Raw genomic sequence first — 10,000 nt, 5'->3', positions numbered from 1 at the left:
AACCTGCCTTCTTATCTCAGAGGATGAGGAATGCAGGAGATACTTCAATGCAGAAGAAAGTCTGACATACCTGAGAGATGAATTCATGCTAGTGAAATACCAATTAACTTTATTTTATGTTGAAAGAATAAAACATGAGACTTATATGTTTATTACTTGGCAATAAACATCTTAAATAATGTAAACATCTTGCATAATTCAACACCTTGTCATTCATAAACAAGCTCTCACTTTGTTTCCAATATTCCCAATACAGAAAAATGACTTAAAGAATGAAGTTACAAATAATATATTCTGCATTTACCTGAATAAAGTCGGGATATTACGAGAAAAAACGTTTTTATTACAACAATGTGGTCATTTTAAAGGGTAAAACACATGAAAACCAAAATAAATAGGGGATTATTATGGGAAAACGCTTAATTTGACACAAAATGATTCAAACTTTGAGAAATGCCTTAAATGTCCCCTTCCCTCTCAGAATAAAGTCATACTGTGCTTAATATGACAAGAAACAAATATTTTTCAAAAGTGTAGCAGCTTACCGTAAAAAAACAAAAACTGTGATACTGTTTTACAGTAAAAACTAACAATCATAAATCTTACAGTAATAATAACACAGCTCAGTCCACAGAATTTCACGTAAAAAAAAAAAAAAAACAGTGTTAGAGTTTTTAAAATGTACAGTAAAATGTATTGTAATTTTTACAGTCTAACATTTGATGGATAACTTGCTCTAAAGCCATAAGTATTTTAACAAAATAAAATGTTTGGAAAGTATGTTTTTTGCTAATATTGGATAATATTACAGTTTAAAAGGTATGCAATGCATTTTTTTCTGTTAAAATGGAAAGAACAAATGCATTTAGTAAAAAAAGATACTTTATTGACACATATTACTTTGTGGGCCACATAAAATGATGTGGCGGGCCAGATCTTGCCCCAGGGCCTCGAGTTTGTAGTTATTTATTATTAAAATTCCCACCATCCACAAAAAATTGCTTTCATAATCAAACACCTTCTCATTCAAAAATTCTGTGAGAGGCTGGAGGCTGCGCTGCTGATGCTGTTGCCATGGAGATAGACATTGCAACTTGCCCACAGGAGGAGGCGGCGTCTGCTTTATGCAGACTGTCGCCCTCAAGCGACCTCCGCCTCCTCGCTCTTTTATTCCGCGCTTCCTGTGACCTGAGTGACCAAGTGAAGGCCACTTCATTAGGCACACCTGCACCAAGGAGCCCGCCGTCATTCTTCTACTTCAACGAGCCTCAAAGTGTATGAAAAATACACTTTTTAGTGGATGCAGCGTGGAATCTTCCCATCTTGGGAATTTCAAATCGGGAGAGTTCGTATATCAGAGACTTCAGCTGGTGGAGGCGGTTGCTTAGCAACCACCCCAAAGTCTCTCTCTCTCTCTCTCTCTCTCTGCACAGTGGACTTAGTTTAAACAGCAGCCAGCCAGACGTTTAATTCAATGGACCCACACGGTGTCAAGTCGGGTAATTAAGAGCAGACATGACACTTTCACCGGGAACAAAAACCACTTTCAGTGCGAGCAGGAGCGGAGAAGACACAGGGCGTCTGTTTACATTCTGTCTTCTGCCTTATATTCCAATATTATAGTGTGTTTAAAACAACAACAACATTTTTCACCAAGAACCACCTCAGAAAACACTAATGGCCAACATTGAAATGCAGCTTTCTGCTCCGCCGCTCCCAGTCTGTGGAACGCTCTCCCTGACCACCTGAGGGCACCACAGACTGTGGATGCTTTTAAAAAAGGCATAAAAACCCTTCTTTTTAAAAAAGCCTTTTTTTAGATATATGCATGCTAGTTCTAGATGTTATTTTTATTTATGTTTATTATCTTTTTTTTTTTTTTTTTAATACACTGTAGCACTTTGACGTTGTTTGCTCAATGTAAAGTGTTTTTGTTTTTAAAATAAAATCTATTATTATCATTATTATTATTATTACAGCAGCGTAGTAGGCCAAAGTATTCATTAAAAGCAAAGCAGAGGTTTTATTTAACATGCATATTAAGTGTTTTGGGCCATTGTAACATTACACACAATTTGAAAAGTAACACTGTGTTTGAATATTTTTATTTTTATTTTTTTTTGGCGTAACACTGGCATATGTATGTGACACTGTGTACACACACACACACACACACACACACACATATATATATATATATATATATATATATATATATATATATATATATATATATATATATATATATATATATATATATATATATATATATATATATATATATATATATATGTATATATATATATTGTGGATAATGCATATGTTTAAGAGCTATTTCTTTATTCATAATCATGTTTCAATCAGCTCATATTTTCTTCCTTAATTTTACTCTGTATACTAGTTTCTCTTTGTCTTCAGATTGCCTGGTTAGACAGGGTCGTAAACCATCAGGAATGTGAACACAACCCCCAAGTCTCTCTTCTTATCAGTGTTGAGGGGGGGGGGAAATGGGGGCTTTCTTTGTGTGAAAAGAGTTGCTTTTGGCCTGTGGAATGCCAGATCAACTTGGGCTGCGCATTTGTATGTGTTGTTCGAGGCTGGTCTCATTATTGCCAAAGCTTTGACAATAAAAATACAAAATACCTATTCTGTGCTTGGTGGTACGTTTGAGTTCAGTTGATATGTCATTAAGGAACTTGGGACTGACCAGCGTTTTACATCCCACTTGGAGGAACATCTGGTCAAACGCAACAATTTGGGGGCTTCGTCCGAGATGACACGCTGACAATTGGACCTTCTCTTGCAATCTTCTGGACAGACTCACATGGCCAAAACATAATTCAAGGTAAGCAGAACCTTTCTTTTTAGATAAAATCTGCATTAGGAGTCTGCCCAGAAGTCTGTAAGTTAAACACTGCTTTGTACCCCAGACACAGAATGGTGATTTTGATAGATTGATTGCATTTTTGCCGAGCCTGCCATTGCATTAAAATTGTAAATAAGTGGTCAACTCACGTCATTGTGTCTCGATTACCGTGACGGGCAGTTTCATTGACGAGTGAACTAATAGTTGGGTGTGGCTCACCCTGGGTAGTTGGTCGCCGCCTAAAAGAGTAACGGGTTGGATGCCCATCATATGGTACAGTAAATACTCCCCGGTTGTGAGATCCCTGTTGACATTTTTATGTGCACACAAATTAAGGATGGGTCGGAGGCCATTTGTAAAATACAATAAATACTCCCTGGTTGCGAGTTCCCTACGGCATTAACGTGTGCGTTAAAATTAAGAAACGTACGGGAGGAGGCCCTTCTGTACCATATGATAAATTCCACGGCTGGAGGCCATTTGTAATAAATACAATAAAGATTCCCCGGTTGTGAGGTCCCGGCGACACTTTAGTGTGCGCTAAAATTAAGGAAAAATAGACACAATGGCCAAGGAGTGTGACAGAAAAGAATGTGATGACGGCTGGGGAAAATGTGATGAATCATTACTGTTTAATAATCCATTGAATGCACTGTTGTCGACAATGGAATTAGCAGGTAAAGTTTAAAAAGAAAAAAAAAAGAAAAGAGAACGTTCCTTGAAAGGGTTAAGAGGGAGTTTACAATACTCGAAAAGTTGTGAACTCAAACGTCTGGTAAAATAAAAAATAAAATAAAAAAGTAACTGGAAGTTTTATGGTAAAGTGAAACGCAGAGAGAGGGCTTACGTGTATGTGTGTGTGTGTGCGTAGGGCTGTAGGCACTTGCTTGTGTGTGCGTGAGTGCTTACACGTGCTTGTGTGCGTGAGTGCTTACACGTGCATGTGTGTGTGTGTGCGCGCGCTGGTGAAAATGGAACAGAGTTGGTGCTCGAGAATTTAAGAGTTTGGCGTATGATAAAAGTAAACGGGGATTACGTGGAAAAACGAAATGCAGCAAAAGAACCGATGATTAATGAGACAAATAGGACAGACTAGACTGATTGGTGTTTTGCCTGCCGCGCATGCGCAAGACAATTCAAACGACCCGCCCAGACTTTGACTAGGCCACCGCCCCCTACTCCAGTGAGAAGGAGAGTGAGAGAAAAAGAGAGCAGGGGAAGGAAGATTGAGGGAGAAGAGGATGGTTTGAGAAAATATGGGAAAAGGATGTTTATAACCTTACGTTATGTGAATGGTTTCTAGGAGAACAGAAAATAGAAACATTGTGTGAAGTGTAAGGAAGAGATGGATACAGGATGTTGTTTGTAAAGGAAAACGAAAGTGAAGAAAAGATGAGAAAGTGACAAATGAAGGTATTCGTAAATGGTATGCTGTTGATTGTGGTTAGCTGCAAGTTTGTTTATTTGTTTGGTTGTTTAGTTGTTTGAGTGAAATGGGAAGAAATCAATAGGAGACTTTAGAAGCATTTTGTATCGTTGTGTTTCCACACAAGATGGCAAAAATACAGAACAACAAGTAGGATTAATGGCTGAATCTTCGACCTCACCGATAACACCATACGTTACAAACATAGCTACTGCTATGCGCAGTCTCTTTCCTCAAGATGAGGATGATAAGGCTAATGACAGAGCAGCAAGGAAGCAACTCCTTAATTTACAGATCGCTGAAAATAAAAGGTTAAAAGAACCAAAAGGTCAAAGATCAGCTAGGATATATTCAGCAGTGGGTGACCTTGCTTTTGAGTTCCAACAGGTGGAGGAAAGAATCCTCAACAGACGTGCGACCAGACGGTTGGACTCGGGTGGTGGACAACACGATGCTTCAAAGCCAGTCCGGGGTGGAAACTGTTTCGGCTGTGACCAGCCTGGTCACTGGAGTCGTGAACATTTTCGAACGGGAAAGGTTCCGTAGTGCCAACAAACGAACACAAAAGCGTGGCAAAGGACGCCCACCGCAGGAGCCCCAGCAGGAGATACAGACTGGCCCCCTGCTGGACATGAGTGTCAACGACAATGTTATCAGTTCGTGATTGACACTGGCGCCACCCATTCGATTCTGAATGCAGAGGTACCAAAGAAACTGTGTGCTTCCTCTTTAAAGGTCGAAGGCTTCGCTGGGGTCACAAGGTTACCTGTCACCAAACCACTTCCGGTTCAGATTGCTGGACCTCCTTTACAGACTGTACCCTGACATTCAAATCGCACAGAAGGAACATTCCTGGTGTTACCTGACGGCTTAACCACCAAGCTGCGACACCACTACCAAGGCTCCTACCACAGCCTGAAACAACAGGAATGGCTGACATCCAACTGCTCTAACAGTGAAAACCCTGACTGGCTGAGATGCTTCCGTGTGTTCTGCCACCCGACTCGCCATATGTTATGATCACCAGTTAGACACTCATACCAGGAGACCTTTGACTCCTTTGTATATTTATATATGTTGGAACTCATGGTGTGGTTGCTCATGTTGACCTATCTTTGAAACAACTAGCATGGTATAAGATGGACACAATTGTGTCCCACATTGTTCACTTGCTGTCTGTCTGGCCTACAAAACCAAAGAACTTAGGTCCAATGATAAGACACGGCGTAGCTGCCAAACATTACACCGACACCCAAATACCACATTTTCAATTGTTTAGGTTTAGCACATAGTTGTGTTAAACACATAACTATGGGCTGCACTTTAGACACCTGTAGGCTACGAGGAGCTAGCAGCTACACAACAGCTGAGCTAAAACGACACATTACACATTTAAGCATATCAAATAATTATAGTTGCTCATTACATACACAAAGTTGCCATGGCAGAAGTCTGATAGAAAGTATTCAGTAACAAACGTGTCCGCATCATTCAACTTTCTACAACATGAGCTTGACTTAATGAATTATTGAGGCCACCAGGTGTGGTAAAATTTCAAAATACTATTGATAAAGCATCCGCCATACGGGTAGTATTTTTCTAGTATTTGTGACAATATAAAATATAAGCATATTTAGTGGAGTTTGAGTTATTTGTGATATTGCTAAGGGGTCCCCTACCCTAACAACACCCCCCAGTGGACCACAGAGGCTAAAGAGACTATCATTGACCTCAAACATGACTTGTCCTCCGCTACTTGGCTATTAGTTGACCTTTTTCTTAGATGTTTCTGAAAGTGATAGTATGACTAACACAGTCCTTTTTCAGAAACAGAAGGGGGTGAGTGAGGGTGGATACAGACTCCTTGGAACAAAATCGACAATAATCCGACTCTGACACATTCCATAGTTTTAACGTTTTTCCCGTGGGTAAGAAGTTATAACTAATTTTAATTTGAAAATAACGATTTTACACATCGATAGTACTTTAGTAAATCAAATTTAGAATATGGAGGAGGTGAGGGTGAACCATGTATAGTCTTTGATTTCACTGATATGATCAATACGGTACAAGGGAAAAGGTACATACTGACTTGTGTTGACAATCACAGTGGTTGGCCGGAAGCAACAACAACCTCAAAAGAGGATGCAATATCAGTAATTAAATGACTTGTGAATGACCTAGTACCCCGACATGGTTTCCCCAAAAAGATTAGGTCAGACAACGGCAACCATTAAAAAAAAATACTCACTTAGCCTTGGTCGAAAAGGCTTTCGGACTAGAACACAGGTTTGGGGTACCATCCTAAGTCCCAAGGTAAGGTTGAAAGGATGGACCAGAACATTAAAAACTAATTGGCTAAAATCTGTGCACAGACCAAATTTAATTGGATTGACATGTTGCAATTAGCGTTAATGATCATTCGAAGGTCCGTGAATAAAACTGTTTTACCGCCCTTTGAGTTTTTTCACCCTATGAGCTGCATACAGGTCAGCCCAGGACCAGCAGCCGCCATGGAAGGAGGACTCAGCGTAAAACCAAAATGGTATTTTACACAAAAAATGCAGAATTTGTGTGCCAGTTCTTCTGTACAGATACGAGGATGACAGCCCGCCACTCCAGATTCCCTTCCGGCCGCTGAGAGGGTCAAGATCTAGGTCATCAAACGCAAGTGGACGGAGCCCAGGTGGACTGGTCCCTTCAAGGTCGTGGAACAGACGTCTCACGCCCTTCGATTAGCTGGAAAAGGGGACACCTGGTACCACCTCTCCCTCTACACTCCTGCTGAAGAACCTGACAGATTACCAGCGGATGTCATTGCTGACATCGCCACTACATCTGCCCCACTCGACCCCCTAGCAGCGCCTTTTGAGCCTGAGGCAGCTGAAGAAGAACGGGAGCAGAAAACGACTCATTTTTAGTGTCATAGAAGAGCGAGGCTTTAATTACACACACATAATCCTACAGCCCAGAAGACGATGCTGAGAGAGAGATTTTCTACCTATATTACTCTTTTTAACTTCTATATTGTATATCCTTATTTGAGACCAGCCTTTATATTCGAAGTTATCCAATTTCTCTTGCTTGTTTTCAGCATAACTATCTGTGTCGTTATATTAAGTGAAAAGTTTGATGTTTATCCCCGTTTCGTTACCTGAATTACTCTGATTTTGATAGACGAAAAGCAGGATGTCACATCCGGTAGTGTTCCCTGACGGACTGGTGCTTGGGCGTGTTCTACTGTCTTTGTGTCTCAGTTCTTCCTTCCTGACGACAGTGACTGACAAGTGTCTAAGAACAAACAGCGGACTTTAAATAGACTGGGTCAAAGAGGATAGCAAGACTTATTTTTTGACCTATGCAGTGTGATTAATTACGGGGGACACAATAGCTATTACCGTGGTAATAACCTCTATATTTGTGACGACTCAACCCTGAACCATCGGTGTCGGATGCAGACAACATACTATGGTAAGTGGTGCCCATCGTCCCTTTTATGTTGTTTTGGGGGTTGACCTGACTGATACAGACTCTAATTATTAAAATTAATGTCCTTGAGAGGGCGTTAACTACCTCTACACCCTCTGTAGCACCTAAAGTACCACCCCACCTTGGTGGTGTTTCAAAGGCTCTCACATCTGTGCGTGCTAATGACATCACCACCGAAGGCCTGGTAACTTTGACCTTAGGAGCGGGTACAGGTAAACCTGTGGCTCAGGTGGATGCCAAAACCTGGGTGACTGTGTTGCTTGTTCCGCTGGACGTCCTTTTCCCCACACTTACCCCGCTCCTTTTAAGTTGACTGACATAAATGGCTCAAACTGTTTTATTTCCTTGTTCTCTGAACCCACGCCACCAGGGTGCGATTTGTTGGCTAGTGTGTACCCTCCTGTTGACAATTCCACCCGACTTCTTCCATTTGTGGCCCAAAAGCTGAATTACACGTGTTTTCAATTCAAAGGACCCTCTTCGTCCCCCAACAAATTGGGTGACATTAACCCTTCCTGGTGCACCACACTGATAGATGGCTCAAGGATAGGCCCTTGGGCACGAGCTGACTTATTCTGGTATTGTGGGGAGCACAGATTGTACATTAGAATCACAAAGTTATCCGTAGGGCTTTGTGCTATGGTTAGACTGGTGACCCCACTCACCCTAGTGGGTACCAAATTAACTCCCCTTGTAACTCCTGTCTCAGCGGCCTCTCTAACTTCTCGCCGACGCCGCCATGTTTTATCTCGAAGGAGTGTAAAGGGCTCCTTTGATCTGATGAGAAACCCTGATGGTGTTTACTTTGATGCAATTGGACAACCAAGAGGGGTCCCCTCACAACACAAATTGTGGTGTGAATCCTGTGCAGGTTTCGAGAACCTTCCTATCATTGGTGCTATTTTCCCTGTGACTGCTACTAAAAATGTAGAACGCATTAACTATGTTTTTTATAATCTGTTGAGACTGACCAACCTGACTCGTGACGCCGTTGAGGGACTTGCTGAACAACTTGCCCCGACCTCCCTCATGGCCATCCAGAACCGCATAGCCCTTGACCGCATCCTAGCCAAGGAAGAAGGTGTGTGTGTGCAATGTTTGGTGACCAATGCTGTACCTTCATTCCTAACAATGCTGCCCCCGTTGGCTCGGTCCAGAGCGCCTTAGAAGGCCTCAGAGCCTAAGAACTTACAGAAGTTTCCGGTGTCTCTGACCCCTTTAAAGATTGGCTTCATAACACCTTTGGCAGGTGGTCTGACCTAATTAAGTCGGCCCTGGTCTCCATTGGAGTTTTCTTGGCCGTCATAACCTCATGCGGATGCTTTATTGCCCCTTGTGCTAGGTCTCTATGCACCCGCATCATTGTTAGAGCTGTCAAAGATCAACCCCACCCTGGTTCTGGGCTTGCTATGTCACTGAAGGGGGTCAAGCATAGTGGTGACTTTCAGGGACCGTTAGTTTCCTTCCCTGACAATGACGACATTGACGTTGACTCCCTCCTTCTCTCTCCCATGTAACTATGGTTTGATTGTTTATCGATAGCTTGCTCGAAAACCAAAACAGCACCTACTTTAATGTAGGGCGTGCTTTAGAGGTGTTGCTCTCGTAGGAGAGATCTTTTGGATAAGATCTGAAGGGGGATTGTGGATAATGCATATGTTTAAGAGCTATTTCTTTATTCATAATCATGTTTCAATCAGCTCATATTTTCTTCCTTAATTTTACTCTGTATACTAGTTTCTCTTTGTCTTCAGATTGCCTGGTTAGACAGGGTCGTAAACCATCAGGAATGTGAACACAACCCCCAAGTCTCTCTTCTTATCAGTGTTGAGGGGGGGGGGAAATGGGGGCTTTCTTTGTGTGAAAAGAGTTGCTTTTGGCCTGTGGAATGCCAGATCAACTTGGGCTGCGCATTTGTATGTGTTGTTCGAGGCTGGTCTCATTATTGCCAAAGCTTTGACAATAAAATTACAAAATACCTATTCTGTGCTTGGTGGTACGTTTGAGTTCAGTTGATATGTCATTAAGGAACTTGGGACTGACCAGCGTTTTACATCCCACTTGGAGGAACATCTGGTCAAACGCAACAATATATATATATATATATATATATATATATATATATATATATATATATATATATATATATATATATATATATATATATATACTACCGTTCAAAAGTTTGGGGTCACATTAAAATGTCCTTATTTTTCAAT

This window comes from Entelurus aequoreus, linkage group LG28 (assembly GCF_033978785.1).
Source record: "Entelurus aequoreus isolate RoL-2023_Sb linkage group LG28, RoL_Eaeq_v1.1, whole genome shotgun sequence".
In the NCBI taxonomy this organism is placed as follows: Eukaryota; Metazoa; Chordata; class Actinopteri; order Syngnathiformes; family Syngnathidae; genus Entelurus; species Entelurus aequoreus.
The sequence above is the reverse complement of the archived record's forward strand: the minus strand, read 5'-3'. Positions refer to the sequence as shown.